At 39.9% G+C, this 20,183-nt stretch overlaps 1 long non-coding RNA gene across 1 annotated transcript in view; it reads left to right on the top strand.

The window, feature by feature from the left end:
- Positions 1 to 19,630, top strand: part of LOC147873091 (uncharacterized) — a 106,638-nt gene extending 87,008 nt beyond the window's left edge. Inside the window, exon 2 of the long non-coding RNA XR_015536197.1 lies at positions 19,399 to 19,630. This is a non-coding gene — a long non-coding RNA (uncharacterized LOC147873091). The remainder of the gene's footprint in view (positions 1 to 19,398) is intronic.
- Positions 19,631 to 20,183: the final 553 nt, after the last annotated feature.

Genomic DNA, 20,183 nt, shown 5'->3' with positions numbered 1-20,183 from the left:
AAAAAATTGAAATTTCTCAAAGGGGTACCCCTTTGAAAATTTTCAAAAATTGTCGAAATTTTAAGAAAATTAAAAACGACTGCAAATGGCATGAAACGCGAAGAAAACTAAGAATTTTCGAATTTTTTGAAAAAAATTGGATTCAGCTAAGACGGGTGAGGCACAGCCGTAAACAAGCAGACAAGACTTGGGACAAGAACTTCTCAAGACTTGGGACAAGTGACTTCTCAAGACTTGGGACAAGAACTTCTCAAGACTTGGGACGAGAGACTTCTCAAGGCTTGGGACGAGTGACGTCTCAAGACTTGGGACAAGAACTTCTCAAGACTTGGGACGAGTGACTTCTCAAGACTTAGAACGAGTGACTTCTCAGGACTTGGGACGAGTGACTTCTCAAGACTTGGGACAAGAACTTCTCAAGACTTGGGACGAGTGACTTCTCAAGACTTGGGACAAGTGACTTCTCAAGACTTGGGACAAGAACTTCTCAATTCTTGGGACGAGAGACTTCTCAAGGCTTGGGACGAGTGACTTCTCAAGACTTGGGACAAGAACTTCTCAAGACTTGGGACAAGTGACTTCTCAAGACTTGGGACAAGAACTTCTCAAGACTTGGGACGAGTGACTTCTCAAGACTTGGAACGAGTGACTTCTCAGGACTTGGGACGAGTGACTTCTCATGACTTGGGACAAGAACTTCTCAAGACTTGGGACGAGTGACTTCTCAAGACTTGGGACAAGTGACTTCTCAAGACTTGGGGCAAGAACTTCTCAAGACTTGGGACAAGGACTTCTCAAGACTTGGGACAAGTGACATCTCAAGACTTGGGACAAGAACTTCTCAAGACTTGGGACTAGTGACTTATCAATGCTTGTGACATGTGACTTCTCAAGACTTGGGACAGGTGACTTTTACATCAGAAACAGTCCGAGAGAATCCGATTCCGCGAAGCATGAGGTGGTGGAATTTTGAAAAATTTGAAATTTTTCGAAAAATCGAAAAACGCTGCAAACGCTCTGAAATGCGCACAAAACCAAAAAGTATCGAAAAATTCGGAAAAAAATTAAAAGTTGAAAATTTTCAAAAATTCTTAGTTTTGTGCGCTTTTTGGACGATTTGCCACGTTTTTCGATTTTTCGAAATTTTTCGAAAAAATTGAAATTTCTCAAAGGGGTACCCCTTTGAAAATTTTCAAAAATTGTCGAAATTTTAAAAAAATTAAAAACGACTGCAAATGGCGTGAAACGCGAAGAAAACTAAGAATTTTCGAAATTTTTGAAAAAAATTGAATTCAGCTAAGACGGGTGAGGCACAGCCGTAAACAAGCAGACAAGACTTGAGACAAGAACTTCTCAAGACTTGGGACAAGTGACTTCTCAAGACTTGGGACAAGAACTTCTCAAGTCTTTTGACGAGAGACTTCTCAAGGCTTGGGACGAGTGACTTCTCAAGACTTGGGACAAGAACTTCTCAAGACTTGGGACGAGTGACTTCTCAAGACTTGGAACGAGTGACTTCTCAGGACTTGGGACGAGTGACTTCTCAAGACTTGGGACAAGAACTTCTCAAGACTTGGGACGAGTGACTTCTCAAGACTTGGGAAAAGTGACTTCTCAAGACTTGGGACAAGAACTTCTCAAGACTTGGGACAAGGACTTCTCAAGACTTGGGACAAGTGACATCTCAAGACTTGGGACAAGAACTTCTCAAGACTTGGGACTAGTGATTTCTCAATGCTTGTGACATGTGACTTCTCAGGACTTGGGACGAGTGACTTCTCAAGACTTGGGACAAGAACTTCTCAAGACTTGGGACGAGTGACTTCTCAAGACTTGGGACAATTGACTTCTCAAGACTTGGGACAAGAACTTCTCAAGACTTGGGACAAGGACTTCTCAAGACTTGGGACAAGTGACATCTCAAGACTTGGGACAAGAACTTCTCAAGACTTGGGACTAGTGACTTCTCAATGCTTGTGACATGTGACTTCTCAAGACTTGGGACAGGTGACTTTTACATCAGAAACAGTCCGAGAGAATCCGATTCCGCGAAGCATGAGGTGGTGGAATTTTGAAAAATTTGAAATTTTTCGAAAAATCGAAAAACGCTGCAAACGCTCTGAAATGCTCACAAAACGAAAAATTTTCGAAAAATTCGGAAAAAAATTAAAAGTTGAAAATTTTCAAAAATTCTTAGTTTTGTGCGCTTTTTGGACGATTTGCCACGTTTTTCGATTTTTCGAAATTTTTCGAAAAAATTGAAATTTCTCAAAGGGGTACCCCTTTGAAAATTTTCAAAAATTGTCGAAATTTTAAAAAAATTAAAAACGACTGCAAATGGCGTGAAACGCGAAGAAAACTAAGAATTTTCAAAATTTTTGAAAAAAATTGAATTCAGCTAAGACGGGTGAGGCACAGCCGTAAACAAGCAGACAAGACTTGAGACAAGAACTTCTCAAGACTTGGGACAAGTGACTTCTCAAGACTTGGGACAAGAACTTCTCAAGTCTTGGGACGAGAGACTTCTCAAGGCTTGGGACGAGTGACTTCTCAAGACTTGGGACAAGAACTTCTCAAGACTTGGGACGAGTGACTTCTCAAGACTTGGAACGAGTGACTTCTCAGGACTTGGGACGAGTGACTTCTCAAGACTTGGGACAAGAACTTCTCAAGACTTGGGACGAGTGACTTCTCAAGACTTGGGACAAGTGACTTCTCAAGACTTGGGACAAGAACTTCTCAAGACTTGGGACAAGGACTTCTCAAGACTTGGGACAAGTGACATCTCAAGACTTGGGACAAGAACTTCTCAAAACTTGGGACTAGTGACTTCTCAATTCTTGTGACATGTGACTTCTCAAGACTTGGGACAAGTGACTTTTACATCAGAAACAGTCCGAGAGAATCCGATTCCGCGAAGCATGAGGTGGTGGAATTTTGAAAAATTTGAAATTTTTCGAAAAATCGAAAAACGCTGCAAACGCTCTGAAATGCGCACAAAACCAAAAATTTTCGAAAAATTCGGAAAAAAATTAAAAGTTGAAAATTTTCAAAAATTCTTAGTTTTGTGCGCTTTTTGGACGATTTGCCACGTTTTTCGATTTTTCGAAATTTTTCGAAAAAATTGAAATTTCTCAAAGGGGTACCCCTTTGAAAATTTTCAAAAATTGTCGAAATTTTAAGAAAATTAAAAACGACTGCAAATGGCATGAAACGCGAAGAAAACTAAGAATTTTCGAAATTTTTGAAAAAAATTGAATTCAGCTAAGACGGGTGAGGCACAGCCGTAAGCAAGCAGACAAGACTTGGGACAAGAACTTCTCAAGACTTGGGACAAGTGACTTCTCAAGACTTGGGACAAGAACTTCTCAAGACTTGGGACGAGAGACTTCTCAAGGCTTGGGACGAGTGACTTCTCAAGACTTGGGACAAGAACTTCTCAAGACTTGGGACGAGTGACTTCTCAAGACTTAGAACGAGTGACTTCTCAGGACTTGGGACGAGTGACTTCTCAAGACTTGGAACGAATGACTTCTCAGGACTTGGAACGAGTGACTTCTCAAGACTTGGGACAAGAACTTCTCAAGACTTGGGACGAGTGACTTCTCAAGACTTGGGACAAGTGACTTCTCAAGACTTGGGACAAGAACTTCTCAAGACTTGGGACAAGGACTTCTCAAGACTTGGGACAAGTGACTTCTCAAGACTTGGGACAAGATCTTCTCAAGACTTGGGACGAGTGACTTCTCAAGACTTGGAACGAGTGACTTCTCAGGACTTGAGACGAGTGACTTCTCAAGACTTGGGACAAGAACTTCTCAAGACTTGGGACGAGTGACTTCTCAAGACTTGGGACAAGTGACTTCTCAAGACTTGGGACAAGAACTTCTCAAGACTTGGGACAAGGACTTCTCAAGACTTGGGACAAGTGACATCTCAAGACTTGGGACAAGAACTTCTCAAGACTTGGGACTAGTGACTTCTCAATGCTTGTGACGTGTGACTTCTCAAGACTTGGGACAAGTGACTTTTACATCAGAAACAGTCCGAGAGAATCCGATTCCGCGAAGCATGAGGTGGTGGAATTTTGAAAAATTTGAAATTTTTCGAAAAATCGAAAAACGCTGCAAACGCTCTGAAATGCGCAGAAAACCAAAAATTTTCGAAAAATTCGGAAAAAAATTAAAAGTTTGAAATTTTCAAAAATTCTTAGTTTTGTGCGCTTTTTGGACGATTTGCCACGTTTTTCGATTTTTCGAAATTTTTCGAAAAAATTGAAATTTCTCAAAGGGGTACCCCTTTGAAAATTTTCAAAAATTGTCGAAATTTTAAAAAAATTAAAAACGACTGCAAATGGCGTGAAACGCGAAGAAAACTAAGAATTTTCGAAATTTTTGAAAAAAATTGAATTCAGCTAAGACGGGTGAGGCACAGCCGTAAACAAGCAGACAAGACTTGGGACAAGAACTTCTCAAGACTTGGGACAAGTGACTTCTCAAGACTTGGGACAAGAACTTCTCAAGTCTTGGGACGAGATACTTCTCAAGGCTTGGGACGAGTGACTTCTCAAGACTTGGGACAAGAACTTCTCAAGACTTGGGACAAGTGACTTCTCAAGACTTGGGCGAAGAACTTCTCAAGACTTGGGACGAGTGACTTCTCAAGACTTAGAACGAGTGACTTCTCAAAACTTGGGACGAGTGACTTCTCAAGACATGGGACAAGAACTTCTCAAGGCTTGGGACGAGTGACTTCTCAAGACTTGGGACAAGTGACTTCTCAAGACTTGGGACAAGAACTTCTCAAGACTTGGGACAAGGACTTCTCAAGACTTGGGACAAGTGACTTCTCAAGACTTGGGACAAGAACTTCTCAAGACTTGCGACGAGTGACTTCTCAATGCTTGTGACATGTGACTTCTCAAGACTTGGGACAGGTGACTTTTACATCAGAAACAGTCCGAGAGAATCCGATTCCGCGATGCATGAGGTGGTGGAATTTTGAAAAATTTGAAATTTTTCGAAAAATCGAAAAACGCTGCAAACGCTCTGAAATGCGCACAAAACCAAAAATTTTCGAAAAATTCGGAAAAAAATTAAAAGTTGAAAATTTTCAAAAATTCTTAGTTTTGTGCGCTTTTTGGACGATTTGCCACGTTTTTCGATTTTTTGAAATTTTTTGAAAAAATTGAAATTTCTCAAATTGTCGAAATTTTAAAAAAATTAAAAACGACTGCAAATGGCGTGAAACGCGAAGAAAACTAAGAATTTCCGAAATTTTCGAAAAAAATTGAATTCAGCTAAGACGGGTGAGGCACAGCCGTAAACAAGCAGACAAGACTTGGGACAAGAACTTCTCAAGACTTGGGACGAGTGACTTCTCAAGACTTGGGACAATTGACTTCTCAAGACTTGGGGCAAGAACTTCTCAAGACTTGGGACAAGGACTTCTCAAGACTTGGGACAAGTGACATCTCAAGACTTGGGACAAGAACTTCTCAAGACTTGGGACTAGTGACTTCTCAATGCTTGTGACATGTGACTTCTCAAGACTTGGGACAGGTGACTTTTACATCAGAAACAGTCCGAGAGAATCCGATTCCGCGATGCATGAGGTGGTGGAATTTTGAAAAATTTGAAATTTTTCGAAAAATCGAAAAACGCTGCAAACGCTCTGAAATGCGCACAAAACCAAAAATTTTCGAAAAATTCGGAAAAAAATTAAAAGTTGAAAATTTTTAAAAATTCTTAGTTTTGTGCGCTTTTTGGACGATTTGCCACGTTTTTCGATTTTTCGAAATTTTTCGAAAAAATTGAAATTTTCCCTTTGAAAATTTTCAAAAATTGTCGAAATTTTAAGAAAATTAAAAAAGACTGCAAATGGCATGAAACGCGAAGAAAACTAAGAATTTTCGAAATTTTTGAAAAAAAATTGAATTCAGCTAAGACGGGTGAGGCACAGCCGTAAACAAGCAGACAAGACTTGGGACAAGAACTTCTCAAGACTTGGGACAAGTGACTTCTCAAGACTTGGGACAAGAACTTCTCAAGACTTGGGACGAGAGACTTCTCAAGGCTTGGGACGAGTGACTTCTCAAGACTTGGGACAAGAACTTCTCAAGACTTGGGACGAGTGACTTCTCAAGACTTGGAACGAGTGACTTCTCAGGACTTGGGACGAGTGACTTCTCAAGACTTGGGACAAGAACTTTTCAAGACTTGGGACGAGTGACTTCTCAAGACTTGGGACAAGTGACTTCTCAAGACTTGGGACAAGAACTTCTCAAGACTTGGGACAAGGACTTCTCAAGAATTGGGACAAGTGACATCTCAAGACTTGGGACAAGAACTTCTCAAGACTTGGGACTAGTGACTTCTCAATGCTTGTGACATGTGACTTCTCAAGACTTGGGACAGGTAACTTTTACATCAGAAACAGTCCGAGAGAATCCGATTCCGCGAAGCATGAGGTGGTGGAATTTTGAAAAATTTGAAATTTTTCGAAAAATCGAAAAACGCTGCAAACGCTCTGAAATGCTCACAAAACCAAAAATTTTCGAAAAATTCGGAACAAAATTAAAAGTTGAATAAATTTTTGAAAAATTCTTAGTTTTGTGCGCTTTTTGGACGATTTGCCACGTTTTTCGATTTTTCGAAATTTTTCGAAAAAATTGAAATTTCTCAAAGGGGTACCCCTTCGAAAATTTTCAAAAATTGTCGAAATTTTAAAAAAATTAAAAACGAATGCAAATGGCGTGAAACGCGAAGAAAACTAAGAATTTTCGAAATTTTTGAAAAAAATTGAATTCAGCTAAGATGGGTGAGGCACAGCCGTAAACAAGCAGACAAGACTTGGGACAAGAACTTCTCAAGACTTGGGACAAGTGACTTCTCAAGACTTGGGACAAGAACTTCTCAAGTCTTGGGACGAGAGACTTCTCAAGGCTTGGGACGAGTGACTTCTCAAGACTTGGGACAAGAACTTCTCAAGACTTGGGACAAGTGACTTCTCAAGACTTGGGACAAGAACTTCTCAAGACTTGGGACGAGTGACTTCTCAAGACTTGGAACGAGTGACTTCTCAGGACTTGGGACGAGTGACTTCTCAAGACTTGGGACAAGAACTTCTCAAGACTTGGGACGAGTGACTTCTCAAGACTTGGGACAATTGACTTCTCAAGGCTTGGGACGAGTGACTTCTCAAGACTTGGGACAAGAACTTCTCAAGACTTGGGACAAGTGACTTCTCAAGACTTGGGACAAGAACTTCTCAAGACTTGGGACGAGTGACTTCTCAAGACTTGGAACGAGTGACTTCTCAGGACTTGGGACGAGTGACTTCTCAAGACTTGGGACAAGAACTTCTCAAGACTTGGGACGAGTGACTTCTCAAGACTTGGGACAATTGACTTCTCAAGACTTGGGGCAAGAACTTCTCAAGACATGGGACAAGGACTTCTCAAGACTTGGGACAAGTGACATCTCTAGACTTGGTACAAGAACTTCTCAAGACTTGGGACTAGTGACTTCTCAATGCTTGTGACATGTGACTTCTCAAGACTTGGGACAGGTGACTTTTACATCAGAAACAGTCCGAGAGAATCCGATTCCGCGAAGCATGAGGTGGTGGAATTTTGAAAAATTTGAAATTTTTCGAAAAATCGAAAAACGCTGCAAACGCTCTGAAATGCGCACAAAACCAAAAATTTTCGAAAAATTCGGAAAAAAATTAAATTTGAAAATTTTCAAAAATTCTTAGTTTTGTGCGCTTTTTGTACGATTTGCCACGTTTTTCGATTTTTCGAAATTTTTCGAAAAAATTGAAATTTCTCAAAGGGGTACCCCTTTGAAAATTTTCAAAAATTGTCGAAATTTTAAAAAAATTAAAAACGACTGCAAATGGCGTGAAACGCGAAGAAAACTAAGAATTTTCGAAATTTTTGAAAAAAATTGAATTCAGCTAAGACGGGTGAGGCACAGCCGTAAACAAGCAGACAAGACTTGAGACAAGAACTTCTCAAGACTTGGGACAAGTGACTTCTCAAGACTTGGGACAAGAACTTCTCAAGTCTTGGGACGAGAGACTTCTCAAGGCTTGGGACGAGTGACTTCTCAAGACTTGGGACAAGAACTTCTCAAGACTTGGGACGAGTGACTTCTCAAGACTTGGAACGAGTGACTTCTCAGGACTTGGGACGAGTGACTTCTCAAGACTTGGGACAAGAACTTCTCAAGACTTGGGACGAGTGACTTCTCAAGACTTGGGACAAGTGACTTCTCAAGACTTGGGACAAGAACTTCTCAAGACTTGGGACAAGGACTTCTCAAGACTTGGGACAAGTGACATCTCAAGACTTGGGACAAGAACTTCTCAAGACTTGGGACTAGTGACTTCTCAATGCTTGTGACATGTGACTTCTCAGGACTTGGGACGAGTGACTTCTCAAGACTTGGGACAAGAACTTCTCAAGACTTGGGACGAGTGACTTCTCAAGACTTGGGACAATTGACTTCTCAAGACTTGGGACAAGAACTTCTCAAGACTTGGGACAAGGACTTCTCAAGACTTGGGACAAGTGACATCTCAAGACTTGGGACAAGAACTTCTCAAGACTTGGGACTAGTGACTTCTCAATGCTTGTGACATGTGACTTCTCAAGACTTGGGACAGGTGACTTTTACATCAGAAACAGTCCGAGAGAATCCGATTCCGCGAAGCATGAGGTGGTGGAATTTTGAAAAATTTGAAATTTTTCGAAAAATCGAAAAACGCTGCAAACGCTCTGAAATGCGCACAAAACCAAAAATTTTCGAAAAATTCGGAAAAAAATTAAAAGTTGAAAATTTTCAAAAATTCTTAGTTTTGTGCGCTTTTTGGACGATTTGCCACGTTTATCGATTTTTCGAAATTTTTCGAAAAAATTGAAATTTCTCAAAGGGGTACCCCTTTGAAAATTTTCAAAAATTGTCGAAATTTTAAAAAAGTTAAAAACGACTGCAAATGGCGTGAAACGCGAAGAAAACTAAGAATTTTCGAAATTTTTGAAAAAAATTGAATTCAGCTAAGACGGGTGAGGCACAGCCGTAAACAAGCAGACAAGACTTGAGACAAGAACTTCTCAAGACTTGGGACAAGTGACTTCTCAAGACTTGGGACAAGAACTTCTCAAGTCTTGGGACGAGAGACTTCTCAAGGCTTGGGACGAGTGACTTCTCAAGACTTGGGACAAGAACTTCTCAAGACTTGGGACGAGTGACTTCTCAAGACTTGGAACGAGTGACTTCTCAGGACTTGGGACGAGTGACTTCTCAAGACTTGGGACAAGAACTTCTCAAGACTTGGGACGAGTGACTTCTCAAGACTTGGGACAAGTGACTTCTCAAGACTTGGGACAAGAACTTCTCAAGACTTGGGACAAGGACTTCTCAAGACTTGGGACAAGTGACATCTCAAGAATTGGGACAAGAACTTCTCAAGACTTGGGACTAGTGACTTCTCAATGCTTGTGACATGTGACTTCTCAAGACTTGGGACAGGTGACTTTTACATCAGAAACAGTCCGAGAGAATCCGATTCCGCGAAGCATGAGGTGGTGGAATTTTGAAAAATTTGAAATTTTTCGAAAAATCGAAAAACGCTGCAAACGCTCTGAAATGCGCAGAAAACCAAAAATTTTCGAAAAATTCGGAAAAAAATTAAAAGTTGAAAATTTTCAAAAATTCTTAGTTTTGTGCGCTTTTTGGACGATTTGCCACGTTTTTCGATTTTTCGAAATTTTTCGAAAAAATTGAAATTTCTCAAAGGGGTACCCCTTTGAAAATTTTCAAAAATTGTCGAAATTTTAAAAAAATTAAAAACGACTGCAAATGGCGTGAAACGCGAAGAAAACTAAGAATTTTCGAAATTTTTGAAAAAAATTGAATTCAGCTAAGACGGGTGAGGCACAGCCGTAAACAAGCAGACAAGACTTGAGACAAGAACTTCTCAAGACTTGGGACAAGTGACTTCTCAAGACTTGGGACAAGAACTTCTCAAGTCTTGGGACGAGAGACTTCTCAAGGCTTGGGACGAGTGACTTCTCAAGACTTGGGACAAGAACTTCTCAAGACTTGGGACGAGTGACTTCTCAAGACTTGGAACGAGTGACTTCTCAGGACTTGGGACGAGTGACTTCTCAAGACTTGGGACAAGAACTTCTCAAGACTTGGGACGAGTGACTTCTCAAGACTTGGGACAAGTGACTTCTCAAGACTTGGGACAAGAACTTCTCAAGACTTGGGACAAGGACTTCTCAAGACTTGGGACAAGTGACATCTCAAGACTTGGGACAAGAACTTCTCAAGACTTGGGACTAGTGATTTCTCAATGCTTGTGACATGTGACTTCTCAGGACTTGGGACGAGTGACTTCTCAAGACTTGGGACAAGAACTTCTCAAGACTTGGGACGAGTGACTTCTCAAGACTTGGGCAATTGACTTCTCAAGACTTGGGACAAGAACTTCTCAAGACTTGGGACAAGGACTTCTCAAGACTTGGGACAAGTGACATCTCAAGACTTGGGACAAGAACTTCTCAAGACTTGGGACTAGTGACTTCTCAATGCTTGTGACATGTGACTTCTCAAGACTTGGGACAGGTGACTTTTACATCAGAAACAGTCCGAGAGAATCCGATTCCGCGAAGCATGAGGTGGTGGAATTTTGAAAAATTTGAAATTTTTCGAAAAATCGAAAAACGCTGCAAACGCTCTGAAATGCTCACAAAACGAAAAATTTTCGAAAAATTCGGAAAAAAATTAAAAGTTGAAAATTTTCAAAAATTCTTAGTTTTGTGCGCTTTTTGGACGATTTGCCACAGTTTTCGATTTTTCGAAATTTTTCGAAAAAATTGAAATTTCTCAAAGGGGTACCCCTTTGAAAATTTTCAAAAATTGTCGAAATTTTAAAAAAATTAAAAACGACTGCAAATGGCGTGAAACGCGAAGAAAACTAAGAATTTTCGAAATTTTTGAAAAAAATTGAATTCAGCTAAGACGGGTGAGGCACAGCCGTAAACAAGCAGACAAGACTTGAGACAAGAACTTCTCTAGACTTGGGACAAGTGACTTCTCAAGACTTGGGACAAGAACTTCTCAAGTCTTGGGACGAGAGACTTCTCAAGGCTTGGGACGAGTGACTTCTCAAGACTTGGGACAAGAACTTCTCAAGACTTGGGACGAGTGACTTCTCAAGACTTGGAACGAGTGACTTCTCAGGACTTGGGACGAGTGACTTCTCAAGACTTGGGACAAGAACTTCTCAAGACTTGGGACGAGTGACTTCTCAAGACTTGGGACAAGTGACTTCTCAAGACTTGGGACAAGAACTTCTCAAGACTTGGGACAAGGACTTCTCAAGACTTGGGACAAGTGACATCTCAAGACTTGGGACAAGAACTTCTCAAGACTTGGGACTAGTGATTTCTCAATGCTTGTGACATGTGACTTCTCAGGACTTGGGACGAGTGACTTCTCAAGACTTGGGACAAGAACTTCTCAAGACTTGGGACGAGTGACTTCTCAAGACTTGGGACAATTGACTTCTCAAGACTTGGGACAAGAACTTCTCAAGACTTGGGACAAGGACTTCTCAAGACTTGGGACAAGTGACATCTCAAGACTTGGGACAAGAACTTCTCAAGACTTGGGACTAGTGACTTCTCAATGCTTCTGACATGTGACTTCTCAAGACTTGGGACAGGTGACTTTTACATCAGAAACAGTCCGAGAGAATCCGATTCCGCGAAGCATGAGGTGGTGGAATTTTGAAAAATTTGAAATTTTTCGAAAAATCGAAAAACGCTGCAAACGCTCTGAAATGCTCACAAAACGAAAAATTTTCGAAAAATTCGGAAAAAAAATTAAAAGTTGAAAATTTTCAAAAATTCTTAGTTTTGTGCGCTTTTTGGACGATTTGCCACGTTTTTCGATTTTTCGAAATTTTTCGAAAAAATTGAAATTTCTCAAAGGGGTACCCCTTTGAAAATTTTCAAAAATTGTCGAAATTTTAAAAAAATTAAAAACGACTGCAAATGGCGTGAAACGCGAAGAAAACTAAGAATTTTCGAAATTTTTGAAAAAAATTGAATTCAGCTAAGACGGGTGAGGCACAGCCGTAAACAAGCAGACAAGACTTGAGACAAGAACTTCTCAAGACTTGGGACAAGTGACTTCTCAAGACTTGGGACAAGAACTTCTCAAGTCTTGGGACGAGAGACTTCTCAAGGCTTGGGACGAGTGACTTCTCAAGACTTGGGACAAGAACTTCTCAAGACTTGGGACGAGTGACTTCTCAAGACTTGGAACGAGTGACTTCTCAGGACTTGGGACGAGTGACTTCTCAAGACTTGGGACAAGAACTTCTCAAGACTTGGGACGAGTGACTTCTCAAGACTTGGGACAAGTGACTTCTCAAGACTTGGGACAAGAACTTCTCAAGACTTGGGACAAGGACTTCTCAAGACTTGGGACAAGTGACATCTCAAGACTTGGGACAAGAACTTCTCAAGTCTTGGGACTAGTGACTTCTCAATGCTTGTGACATGTGACTTCTCAAGACTTGGGACAAGTGACTTTTACATCAGAAACAGTCCGAGAGAATCCGATTCCGCGAAGCATGAGGTGGTGGAATTTTGAAAAATTTGAAATTTTTCGTAAAATCGAAAAACGCTGCAAACGCTCTGAAATGCGCAGAAAAACAAAAATTTTCGAAAAATTCGGAAAAAAATTAAAAGTTGAAAATTTTCAAAAATTCTTAGTTTTGTGCGCTTTTTGGACGATTTGCCACGTTTTTCGATTTTTCGAAATTTTTCGAAAAAATTGAAATTTCTCACAGGAGTACCCCTTTGAAAATTTTCAAAAATTGTCGAAATTTTAAGAAAATTAAAAACGACTGCAAATGGCATGAAACGCGAAGAAAACTAAGAATTTTCGAAATTTTTGAAAAAAATTGAATTCAGCTAAGACGGGTGAGGCACAGCCGTAAACAAGCAGACAAGACTTGGGACAAGAACTTCTCAAGACTTGGGACAAGTGACTTCTCAAGACTTGGGACAAGAACTTCTCAAGACTTGGGACGAGAGACTTCTCAAGGCTTGGGACGAGTGACTTCTCAAGACTTGGGACAAGAACTTCTCAAGACTTGGGACGAGTGACTTCTCAAGACTTGGAACGAGTGACTTCTCAGGACTAGGGACGAGTGACTTCTCAAGACTTGGGACAAGAACTTCTCAAGACTTGGGACGAGTGACTTCTCAAGACTTGGGACAAGTGACTTCTCAAGACTTGGGACAAGAACTTCTCAAGACTTGGGACAAGGACTTCTCAAGACTTGGCACAAGTGACATCTCAAGACTTGGGACAAGAACTTCTCAAGACTTGGGACTAGTGACTTCTCAATGCTTGTGACATGTGACTTCTCAAGACTTGGGACAGGTGACTTTTACATCAGAAACAGTCCGAGAGAATCCGATTCCGCGAAGCATGAGGTGGTGGAATTTTGAAAAATTTGAAATTTTTCGAAAAATCGAAAAACGCTGCAAACGCTCTGAAATGCGCACAAAACCAAAAATTTTCGAAAAATTCGGAAAAAAATTGAAAGTTGAAAATTTTCAAAAATTCTTAGTTTTGTGCGCTTTTTGGACGATTTGCCACGTTTTTCGATTTTTCGAAATTTTTCGAAAAAATTGAAATTTCTCAAAGGGGTACCCCTTTGAAAATTTTCAAAAATTGTCGAAATTTTAAAAAAATTAAAAACGACTGCAAATGGCGTGAAACGCGAAGAAAACTAAGAATTTTCGAAATTTTTGAAAAAAATTGAATTCAGCTAAGACGGGTGAGGCATAGCCGTAAACAAGCAGACAAGACTTGGGACAAGAACTTCTCATGACTTGGGACATGTGACTTCTCAAGACTTGGTACAAGAACTTCTCAAGACTTGGGACGAGAGGCTTCTCAAGGCTTGGGACGAGTGACTTCTCAAGACTTGGGACAAGAACTTCTCAAGACTTGGGACAAGTGACTTCTCAAGACTTGGGACAAGTGACTTCTCAAGACTTGGGACGAGTGACTTCTCAAGACTTGGAACGAGTGACTTCTCAGGACTTGGAACGAGTGACTTCTCAAGACTTGGGACAAGAACTTCTCAAGACTTGGAACGAGTGACTTCTCAAGACTTGGGACAAGAACTTCTCAAGACTTGGGACGAGTGACTTCTCAAGACTTGGGACAAGTGACTTCTCAAGACTTGGGACAAGAACTTCTCAAGACTTGGGACAAGTGACTTCTCAAGACTTGGGACAAGAACTTCTCAAGTCTTGGGACGAGAGACTTCTCAAGGCTTGGGACGAGTGACTTCTCAAGACTTGGGACAAGAACTTCTCAAGACTTGGGACAAGAACTTCTCAAGACTTGGGACAAGTGACTTCTCAAGACTTGGGACAAGAACTTCTCAAGACTTGGTACGAGTGACTTCTCAAGACTTGGAACGAGTGACTTCTCAGGACTTGGTACGAGTGACTTCTCAAGACTTGGGACAAGAACTTCTCAAGACTTGGGACGAGTGACTTCTCAAGACTTGGGACAATTGACTTCTCAAAACTTGGGACAAGAACTTCTCAAGACTTGGGACAAGGACTTCTCAAGACTTGGGACAAGTGACATCTCAAGACTTGGGACAAGTGACTTCTCAACGCTTGGGACAAGTGACTTCTCAACACTTGGAACATGTGACTTCTCAATACTTGGGACAGGTGATTTCTCAAGACTTGGGACATGTGACTTTCTCAAGACTTGGGGCAGTTGAATTCTCAACACTTCTTTCAGTTGACTTCTCAAGACTTGTGACAGGTGACTTCTCAACACTTGGGATAAGTGACTTCTGAAGACTAGGGACACGTGACTTCTCAATAGTTGGGTCAGGTGACTTCTCCAGACATGTTGCAAGTGATTTCTCAAGACTTGGGTCAGGTTACTTCTCACGACTTGAGATAAGTTTCTTCTCAAGTCTTGGGACATGTGACTTCTCAAGAGTTGGGACAAGTGACTTCTCAAGTCTTGGGGCAAGTGACTTCTCAAGACTTGGTACAAGTGACTTCTCAAAACTTGGGATATGTGACTTCTCACGACTTGGGACATGCGAATTTTCAAGACTTGGTACAAGTGAGTTCTCAACGACCGCGTTCGTCACAGTGCATTGAGGCAGTGTGAAAGAGATCGGTTCTGCAAAGTATTAGGTGGGGAAATTTTTGAAAATTATCGAAAAATCAAAAAAAGGTGGAAATCATCCAAAAAGCGCACAAAACATACAATTTTTGAATAATTTCACATTAAAAATTTAATATCGAATTTTAAAAAAATTTCGGATTTGTGTGCTTTTCATACAATTTCCAGCATTTTTTTATTTTTCGAAAATTTTGAAAATTTTCGTCTTGTTTTAAAACTCTCCCGAAGAGATCCGTGCCGGCCTCGGTGAATGCCACCGCCTGTCTCTGCCGTGCTAGGCCTCTATCTTTCCCGGTTGCTGACTGCCTCGGTGTCTGCATCAACAATCCTCTACATGACTCGGGGTGGCCGACCGTGTGACTGACCGTCTCGTTCTCTGCCTTACGTGGTGACTCCCACACCTGGCGTTTTCAGAGAATGCACTTCAAATGCCGTGTGAGGCAACGACCGCGTTCGTCAGAGACACAGTGCAAAGACACGGTCTGAAAGAGAACGTTTCTGCAAGGTATTAGGTGGGGAGGATTTTGAAAATTTCGTAAATTATCGAAAAATCATAAAATGGTGGAAATCATCCAAAAAGCGCACAAAACATACAGTTTTTAAAAAATTTCACATTCAAAATTTTTTTCGAATGTTTCAAGAATTTTCGGTTTTGTGCGCTTTTCAGACAATTTCCAGCATTTTTTGATTTTTCGAAAATTTTCAACAATTTTCAGAACTCCGGAAGAGATGCATGCCAGCCTCTGTGAATGCCACCGCCTGTCTCTGCCTTGATCAGCCACTATCTCAAGATGTTGCTGACTGCCTCGGTGTCTGAATCAACAGACCTCTGCAGGACTCGGTGTTTGGCCGTCCGTGTGTCTGCCCGTCTCGGTCCCTGTCTTTCGTGGTGACTCCCACACCTGGGCTTTTCAGAGACTGAACGTCTTTTGCCGTGTGAGGCAGAGACACAGTGCAAAGAGACAGTCTGAAAGAGATTGGTTCTGCAAGGTATTAAGTGGGGAGAATTTTGAAAATTTCGAAAATTATCGAAAAATCAAAAAATGCTTGAAATCATCCACAAAGCGCACAAAACATATTTTTTTTAAAAAATTCACATTCAATTTTTTTTCGAATTTGTTTAAAAAAAATTTGGTTTTGTGCGCTTTTCAGACAATTTCCAGCAGTATATCAAATTATATGTTGCTAGTAATGATTTTAAATGTTTTTTCGTCCGTTTTAATTGAGATAGTCTACATTCATGTCACCACAGATTAAAAATTCTGTTTTTTAATTGAACAGATACTTTTAGAGTAGCATCTCCTCCCCTTAAAAATTGTTTAAAATTACCTGATGGTGCTCTGTACAGGCTTAATATAACTAAGTTAGATGTTTTTGTCTGTAGCTTATTTTATTTTCTCTTTACAATTTTGGCACATTTACTAAGAAACGTTGCGTGCTGTAATCTGGACCCATTACTGTGGGATCACAAATCGGACTGAATGCACTAGGAATGGAAAATTGTTTAATCGATGTTGGTAATATTTCGGACTGCGATATCTCGGCCTTCGTTGTATCTGTCCCTCCGCCCTGAGGTCCCGGACGTGGCGATATCTTCGTCTTGGCTGGATTGCGTGTTGTATCCGGAGAAGTCAAGATCACCTGCCTCTTAGCTGCTCAAACTCCAGTTCAATTTCGGGCATCTTATTTCCCCGCCTTATTTTAAACTCATCGCTTAAGTACTCTCTGGTATCAGCATCCAGGTTTTTCCTCCGGCTTCCTCAGATTACCCTAAACGGTACTGATTTGGTATTAAACATTTGTAAACCTGTATATATACAAACCATGAGCAGCGGTAACCAAAAGGTTACGCTACTAGAAATTCTAGTTCGGCCTTTTCCAAAAAGAAAATCTTTTGGCTCTGGGGTGTTGGAACTGTGCGGGTGGAGACGTCCGCTCCTGAAAGTTCTTTTCCTTTATAAAACTGTGGCCCTATTGCGTCATGCATCCGACGTCGGTCCAGTGTATGTTTTGTTTGTTATTTTTATTGTCTCTTGTATTTATTCTTGGTTATGCTAATATATTTATTTACTGATTTTGTGATGTTTGGTTATTTGTTGATCCACGTCTTTTCCACATAGTAGATTAATGCATATATCTAAAAAAAAGCAGTTTCTAAGTCACTTCGATACAACGTGCAAAAATGCATGAAAATGTTTTTTTTTTTTTGATATTAAATATTATTCATGATTTGCCTCTCAAATAAGGAAAGGCCATTTTGGCAAATTTCTTAAAATGGTTAATATTGTTGAAGTAACTGAAATAGTGCCTATGAAACATGGCTTCACAGAAGTAAATAGTGAAACAAAGATACAATTTCAGCTTCTGGTATGAAATAAAGGATACAGGAAACTTAAATGTAACTGAACTGTTCTGGAAAAAAAAAACAAATTTCCAGAAAATGTTACTAATGCTATTAGGACACTTACAGTTGCAAAAGATGTAATTTAATTTTTAAAACGTCCTTCTAATTAAAATTATTCAAACCTCTGAAGCTGAGATAAGGAGAATGACACATTCACTCAGATCTTAATACCCATCAGATTATGATGGAATGGCAACTATGAAACTATAAACTAACTAAATTTTCTAGACTACAGATTCATGGGCATAATTTGGAGAAAACATACACTAATTACATATTTAAAGATTTTTATGAAATGTACAAGATGATATACCCAAGAACGAAAATTTTGTATGTGTTTTATGTACACTCTGACATCAGACGGAGTGGGTAACCTGAACACTATAAGAGTCACTAAAGAGTCAAGCTAATCACTTCTTACCTACACACGTAACCTCATGAATTATGTGAGTGAGATAAAAGGGAGGTTAAGTTCCCCCACGCTGTTCGCAAAAGGAATACACGTCTGCCAACATAACATTTTGTATACTGGATTTTTGAGAAAATGGAGAGAGATACAAAATGATGGCTTATTCCCTGTGTTAAAAAAGTGTGCAATGAAGCAAATCAGCGATTGCCACACACATTCTCCCAGGAATTGAGTAAATGGTCTGTAATTACTCATTTTTAAGATATAATGATGTATTTCGTGTCACTGAACAAACTTGATATGTGCAAGAGACCTGACGTGTACATAACGAGTCATGCAACTGCTATAGTACACGTCAGTCACCGGGAAAAAAAATAAAAGTGTTATTATTTCATTACTGACCTATTTATGTGACAGAATATTTGTTGCCCTCTAACTGATTTACCACTAGCAGCACTATTATTAACATGAATGCAGTTTGAGAGTATTAGTCATTGCATCACATTAGGAATAATTCTGAGTTGTCTTTCGCTTCAAAATATTACTTTAAACATGTTGTTAGCTATGAATGAATACTTATAATGTGACGAAGACATAATTTATCGCACGTTGCGTGCAGATATTATACTTTCATCAATAATTGTATGTACAGCTGCTTTGTGACTGGCCCAAAGGATCACGTGACCTGACCGCTGACGACTTTGTGCGACATCTACTCGCAGTAGTGGGTATGACTGATACGAGTTCTTGTAGTAGTAGTTTCGACTACGGTCCACAGATGTCATTACGTTTCATGCCTCTTGCGCGATACATTTAAGAAGGTTGCAATATGTTACATGGAAATTAGTCTGACTGCTAATGAGTTTTGTAAGTTATGTAGTAGAGGAAAATGAGATTGACAATAAAGACTTGGGTTGTGATTAAACTGAATACGAGAGGGGGGGAAGTAATTACCAGTCTGGGAATTAACTGTTATAACAGCGAATGTAACAAACCAATATTTATAACAAATGCTCCAGAAAGTTAATTACTGACAATATTTTTCAAAAATTGATTCACGTCGTAGGTAAAACTGTATCCAATTACATTTTTCCGTTGGCCGATGGCTGTGTTCGGACAATAAATTAAGAAAAGCAACTGTTCTATATTGTAAGGTACAATCCTGATGTTTGTAATAAGAACCATGAGAATTGGACTCGAGTTAAGTTACCAAATCTTGGGACAGATATCTGAGCACAAATAAGAATTTTTTAAAGAATGACAAATTAAGTCACAGAACTTTATTGTATAGGTTGACTGACTAGAATATTTTTTGTGAAATTCAGGACGAGAGAACTACGGAAACACGTGAGTGCTGCATGTTGGTACACCTGTTCGCAACTCGCGAGTCTTTATTTTGACTCTGTGACTTGAACTGCGAATCCTGAATCCATCGCAGTGGATCACTCTGGCTGGATTATCAACTAACATTCAAGAGAAACATCGGAATGTGAATATTAAAAATTTACAGTTATATATTTGTAAAAAAAAATATATTTTCGTCTGTTTCAAACGCTGCCTTTGTTGTTTGATTAAAATAACAAGAAAGGCCAGGAAATGGCCTGTAACCTGTCCAAGGTACGAACTAGCAGCCACCTGAATAGAATGAAATCGTTGTTCTTCTGTTTCTTATTTAGGAAACCATGATCTGATCCATCAAAGTCGTCTTTAAGTAAAATATAAATTAAGCTAATAAACCACGTGGTCACAGGAGCTGGCCAGTGGACCAAATCCACAACCACGTTAATCTAGTCTATGTCCTCGCACGTTGTTTATTAAATATCCATTTGAATAGCGTTATACAATCTAAGGGGTTATCTTCTAATCGTAATATTCAGTAATCAGCGTACGTTAGGTGTTGCCTGTCTAAATCCCATTGATTTGAATTTGAATCAAATGGATTCAGAGCCTCAGTTTAACCACTGACACGTTGTAATATTCTGTTAGGTAAAAATTGAAATTACACATTTGTTTGCTTCTGATGATATTTTGCGGGCGTCTACCTGTATCATACTAGAAAAGCCAGATCTCTGTTTGTTTGATTCTCTAGTTCAAACCGTGTTTTAAATGG

This window comes from Zootermopsis nevadensis, unplaced genomic scaffold (genome assembly GCF_977971745.1).
Source record: "Zootermopsis nevadensis isolate Lab colony 2312 unplaced genomic scaffold, Znev_1.0 Znev_ptg000021l, whole genome shotgun sequence".
Lineage (NCBI taxonomy): Eukaryota > Metazoa > Arthropoda > Insecta > Blattodea > Termopsidae > Zootermopsis > Zootermopsis nevadensis.
The sequence above is the reverse complement of the archived record's forward strand: the minus strand, read 5'-3'. Positions and strand labels throughout refer to the sequence as shown.